Raw genomic sequence first — 6,631 nt, forward strand, 5'->3', positions numbered from 1 at the left:
TCCTAACTGCCTGTGTATATTGGTTTCTAACTTCCCTGAAAAGTTGCATATTGCGGGGGCTTTCGATGCTAATGTGATACTTCACAGGATATTTTTGTGCTGGTCAAGGGCAGTCAGGTCTGGAGTGAACCAAGGGCTATATCTGTTCCTGGTTCTACATTTTTTGGGGCATGCTGATTTAAGATGGTGAGGAAAGCACTTTTAAAGAATAACCAGGCATCCTCTACTGACAGAATGAGGTCAATATCCTTCCAGGATACCCTGGCCAGGTCGATTAGAAGGGTCTGCTCGCTGAAGTTTTTTAGGGAGTGTTTGACAGTTATGATGGGTGGTCGTTTGACCGCAGACCCATTACAGAAGCAGGCAATGAGGCAATGATCTCTGAGATACTGGTTGAAGACATCAGAGGTGTATTTGGAGGGCAGGTTGGTCAGGAGGATATCTATGGGGGTGCCCCTGTTTACGGATTTGGGGTTGTACCTGGTAGCTTCATTGATTATTAGTGTGAGATTGAGGGCATCAAGCTTAGAATGTAGGACTGCCGGGGTGCATCCCGCTAGCGGGACACCAGCCAACAACATCCGGTGAAATTGGAGGGCGCGCAATTCAATACTCTTAATATTAAACATTCATGAACATTCAAGTATCTTATATTATTTAAAAGCGTCAAATTCTTGTTAATCTGTGCTGTCCGATCTACAATAGGCTTTACGGCGAAAGCATACCATGCGATTGTCTCAGGACGGTGCCCTAACATCAGCATATTTTCCAATTAGCACAGGCTTCATAAAATCACAAATAGCGACTAAATAAATAATTTACTTTTGAAGATCTTCCTCTGTTTGCAATCCCAAGGATCCCAGCTACAACATGAATTTTCGTTTTGTTAGATAAAATCATTCTTTATATCCCAAAAGGTCTGTTTATTTGGTACCATTGATTTCAGTAATCCACTCGTTCAACTTGCAGACAAAGGAGTCCAAAAAGCTCCCGCTAAACTTTGTCCAAACAAGTCAAACGACATTTCTATTTAATCCTCAGGTAAATGTAAATAAACTATAATATTTAATACGGAAAGTAATATGTTCAATAGGAAAGCAAACTTAGTAAGAGCACGCCCTCTCACTCACGCGCCTAAACACTGATATTGTTCCGGTGATCTCCTCACCAAAACTCAAAATGTTATAGTTAGGAATGGAAATTTCAGGATTTTTGGTGGCCTTCCTAAGCCAGAATTCAGACACGGCTAGGACATCTGGGTTGGCAGAGTGTTCTAAAGCAGTGAATAAAACAAACTTAGGGAGGAGGCTTCTAATGTTAACATGCATGAAGCCAAGGCTTTTACGGTTACAGAAGTCAACAAATGAGAGAGCCTGGGGAATGGGAGTGGAGCTAGGCCATGTAGGGCCTGGGTAGGATAAGGGTACGGCTAAAGGCTATTAGGAACTGGTCGTCTAGTGCGTTCGTAACAGAGAGTAAATGGAGCAGGTTTCTGGGAGCGGGAGAATAGATTCAAGGCATAATGTACAGACAAAGGTATGGTAGGATGTGAATACAGTGGAGGTAAACCTAGGCATTGAGTGACGATGAGAGAGGTTTTGTCTCTAGAGACACATTTAAACCAGGTGAGGTCACCGCATGTGTCGGAGGTGGAACAAAAGGGCTAGCTAAGGAATATTGAGCAGGGCTGGAGGCTCTACAGTGAAATAAGACAATAATCACCAAACAAAACAGCAATGGGCAAGGCATATTGACATTAGGGAGAGGCATACGTAGCCAAGTGATCATAGGGACCGGTGAGTAGCTAGGCGAGCTGGAGACACAGCGATTTAGACAGCTAGTGGGCCGGGGCAAGCAGGCTAACAGAAGGGCCTTAGGTGGACGTCGTGATGGAATAGTCTGTTGTAGCCCCCTCGGACGGTTACGTCGGCAGACCAGTCATGATGGATCGGCAAGGCTCCGTGTAGGCAGTAAAAGTGTCCAGGCCAATTGGCAGAACAGGTTTTGTAGCCCAAGAAATTGGCTGATGGACCTCTTCAGCTAACAGTCCGATATGCTCTAGACAGCTAGCGGGCCGCGGCTATCAGGCTAGCAGATGGGCCTTCAGGGGCATCGCGACTGAGGAACCTGTTGAAACCCCCTCGGGTGGATTACGTCGGTAAACCAGTTGTGATGGATCGGCGGGGCTCCGTGTCAGCAGGGGTTCAGGTCAATTGGCAAAATAGGTTTTGTAGCCCAAGGAGTGGCTGATGGACCTCTTCAGCTAGCCGGTAGATTGGCTTAGCACGAGGCTGGTTCCAGGCTAACTGGTGCTTGCTTCGGGACAGAGACGTTAGCCAGGAGTAGCAACTCAGATAGCAGCTAGCTAGCTGCGATGATCCAGGTGAAAGGGTTCAGAGCTTGCGGTAGGAATCTGGAGATATGCTGGAGAAAAAGCAGTCCGGTATGCTCTGGGTTGAATCGTGCTGTGCAGACTGGCAGGAGTTGACTGGGTTAAGGTGAGCTGATGACCGCTAGCAGTGGCTAACTGACTACTAGCTAGTATCTAGTTAGCTAGCTAGCTTCTGTTGGGGGTTCCGGTTTGTGTTAATGGACAGTCCAGCAGGCATTGGCTGTGTAGCCGAGCAATCATAGGGTCCAGTGAGCAGCACTCGATGAAACAGGGAACAGGACGGTAGTCGTTTACTACGTTGAGCAAGCGGGAGACATTGAGTTCAGGGAGCTAGCAGGCCGGGGTTAGCAGATGAATAATCACCAAACATCCACGATGCAGAGGCCGGTTGAGTCAGCAGACCAGCAGACCAGTCGTGATGAATCGGCGGGGCTCCGTGTCGACAAAGGGTCCAGGCCAATTGGCAAGAGGGGTGTTGTAGTTGGTGTACTTGGTTTGCTAGCCTAGCTAGGCCTAGCTCAGGGCTAGCTGGTGCATGCTTCTGGACAAGGGCGTTTGCCACAATAGCTCCTCAGTAGCAACTAGCTAGCTGCGAAGATCCTGCGTAATGGTCCAGAGCTTGCGGCAGGAATCTGGTGATGTAGTGTAAAAAAGCAGTCCGATATGCTCAGGGCGGGCATCGCGCTGTGCAGACTGGTAGGTATTATCCGGGCTATCCAGGCTAAAGCGGCAGGAGTCCGAGCTAACGCCCCCCCCCCCCCCCCCCCCCCCCCCCCCCCCCCACCCCACCCCGTAAAAGACAATATTTACATGGGACAAGAAAAAAACATGTCTTACTGCTGTGCCATCTTGGCTTCTGGTTGGGGTATGTACGTACTGTCACTGTGGGAACGATGTCATTGATGCACTTATTGATGAAGCCAATCTGATGTGTACTCCTCAATGCCAACGCAGGAATCCCAGAATTTATTCCAGTCTGTGCTAGCAAAACTGTCCTGTAGCTTAGCATCTGCTTCATCTGAGCACTTTTTTATTGATCGAGTAACTGCTGCTTCCTGCTTTAATTTTTGCTTGTAAGCAGGAATCAGGAGGATATAATTATGGTCAGATTTGCCAAATGGAAGGCGAGGGAGAGTTTTGTATGCGTCTCTGTGTGTGTAGTAAAGGTGGTCCAGAGTTTTTTCCCTCTGGTTGCACATTTAACATGCTGATAAAAATTTGGTAAGACCAATTTAAGTTTCCCTGCATTAATGTCCCCGGCCACTAGGAGCACCACCTCTGGGTGAGCGTTTTCCTGTTTGCTTATGGCGGAATACAGCTGACTGAGTGTGGTCTTAGTGCCAGCCTCAGCTTGTGGTGGTATGTAGACAGCTACGAAAAATACAGATGGAAACTTAAGTTGTAAAGAAAAAGCCATATCTCAGACTGGCCAATCAAAGAAAAGATGGGCAAAATAACACAGACATTGGACAGAGGAACTCTACCTAGAAGACCAGCATCCCGGAGTTGCCTCTTCACAGTTGACGTTGAGACTAGTGTTTTGCCGATACTATTTAATGAATCTGCCAGTTGAGGACTTGTGAGCCGTCTGTTTCTCAAACTAGACACTCTAATGTTCTTGTCCTCTTGCTCAGTTGTACACTGGGGCCTCTCACTCCTCTTTCTATTCTGGTTAGAGACAGTTTGCGCTGTTCTGTGAAGGGAGTAGTCCTCAGCGTTGTACGAGATCTTCAGTTTCTTGGCAATTTCTCACATAGAATAGCCTTAATTTCTTAGAACAAAAATAGACTGATGAGTTTCAGAAGAAAGTTATTTGTTTCTGGACATTTTAAGCCTGTAATCGAATCCACAAATGCTGACGCTCCAGACACTCAACTAGTCTAAAGAAGGTCAGTTTTATTGCTTCTTTAATCAGAACAACATGATAAACTTGGATTAGCTAACACAACGTGCCATTTGAACACAGGAGTGATGGTGGCTAATAATGGGCCTCCTTAAGCCTATTTAGATATTCCATAAAAAATCTGCTGTCTCCGGCTGCAATAGTAATTTACAACATTAACATTGTCTACATTGTATTTCTGATCAATTTGATGTTACAAAAAACTTGCTTTTCTTTCAAAAACAAGGACATTTCTAAGTGACACCAAACTTTTGAATGGTAGTGTACAAGGTCCGTTCCCGGGAAAGCAGTATGTCATTCACGTCAGGCTCGTCGGACTCGTTAAATGAAAAAAGGGATTTGGCCAGTTTGTGCTGAGTGATCGCAGTTCTGATGTCCGGAATATCTTTTTTGCCAAAAGACACCTAAAGACTCTCAGACCATGAGAATATTAAGATTCTCTGGTCTGATGAAACCAAGATTGAACTCTTTGGTCTGAATGCCAAGCGTCATGTCAGAAGGAAACCTGGGACCATCCCTACGATGAAGCATGGCGGAGGCAGCATCATGCTGTGTGGATGTTTTTCACCATCAGGGACTGGGAGACTAGTCCGGATCGAGGGAAAGATGAACAGAGCAAAGTACAGAGAGATCCTTGATGAAAACCTGCTCCCGAGCACTCAGGACTTCAGACTGGGGGCGAAGGTTCACCTTCCAACAGGACAATGACCCTTAACACACGGCCAAGACATGATTTCAGCATAGGAAAAAGAGAAAGTAATATACAACGGAGCAGTTATGATGTCATAATGGATTACGATAAAGAGTGAGGGAGAGAGGAAGATAGAGAGAGGATCTACAGCGATTAATTAATGGATGTGATCGTATAATTTAATGAGAGTGCTCATAATGTTAATCATGCAATACCCTTAAATAGGCTGGCATGCCATGCTCCCTACTCCTTAATTTAATTTCATTGTATTTCCTTTAGCCAGGATAGTCCACTCAGTAACGATTGCCACTGTTTTCCAGGAAGTCCTGGGTTCCATAGAATCAATAAAATCATTCCCATCACATAACAGTTGTCTAGATAAAAACCCACCATACACACTCCTCATAGTGCCGGCGGTTACATTTGGCTTGTGTAGATTTTTGTCTTGTATCAACACAACTATAGCCACATCGAGAGTGCTTTTTCTTTTTTTTCTGCCATTAAGACAAACAGTCAGCATCAGTGAGTGCAGTAGTGGAACGTCTTATACTGTATCAGAGCCAGGCTGTCAGTGGCACTGTGGGGCTGTTGAGCATGGCTTTCTCCTGGAGGTGAAGGGCAGTTAGAGGACACAGATATTCCCCTGATCAGATGAAGGCTATAAATACAGGGAAAGCAAACAGAAGCTCAGACTGTTTCCATCTCTGGAGAGGGATGGATGGAACACATGTGTACAAGCACTTAGGACAGAGCATATGGGCCAAACAACCAACACATTATCTTTTGACTGTCTATTTGACTACACTTCTTTAAAGTGCTGAGATACCCTAGACTGTAGAGAGTCTGCATCTCATACAGTGGGCTTTACATTATATATGCACTTACTAGACACTCTGAGAAGTGCTGCTTGCTTCCTGACGCTTCAGTGGTTGTGAGGATAGTAAGTAATGGCACAAACTTGTATTGTTCATTCTAAATCAATTCCACACTACAAGGGCATACGAGAATAAAAGTGTGAAAATGGTCTCCCTCTATCAACCACATCCATCACCTACTGTGCAGTCGAGCGGTAGTGGCCATAGGGGACTAATGGCATCAGCACTGCCTCATGTAGATTCTTACAACATGCCTTAGAAAAGCATCATACAGGTGACCCGCTGGAGCTAATTTAATGATTATATATTGTGAATACCCCAAGGAGTGGTGTGGGGATGTCTGTGGACCGGTGAAAAGAAAGTAGGGCGATTGAGAGGGTCTGTTCTGTGACTGGCTGCTGAATTGACTTTTCACAACATGCCTTGAGAGGTAATCAGTCATGTTGAGTGGCAGGGGTGTTTGTGCGCCCCTATACGCCTCCATGTGCAAAACCTCCATCTGTCTGTCTCATGCATGTTCCTTCCTGTCTGGAAATGTTGTGATCCCACACTCCACCGATCGCCAAAAAGGACAGCATTCAGGCATCATCACCACTGCTAAAATGATGTGTGTGTCCTATATCGCTGGGTGAAGGGAGCATAAGCCTATCTGAATCTTCTCTCGTCTGCATGGGGAGGATGCTGTATACTAACAGCCTACGTCTTTTCCTCACACGGAATTGTTATGTAATTCCCCCTTGCTGCATCCGCATTAGCTCAAGATAAGATGG

Source organism: Oncorhynchus mykiss, chromosome 19, assembly GCF_013265735.2.
Source record: "Oncorhynchus mykiss isolate Arlee chromosome 19, USDA_OmykA_1.1, whole genome shotgun sequence".
NCBI classification, from domain to species: Eukaryota; Metazoa; Chordata; class Actinopteri; order Salmoniformes; family Salmonidae; genus Oncorhynchus; species Oncorhynchus mykiss.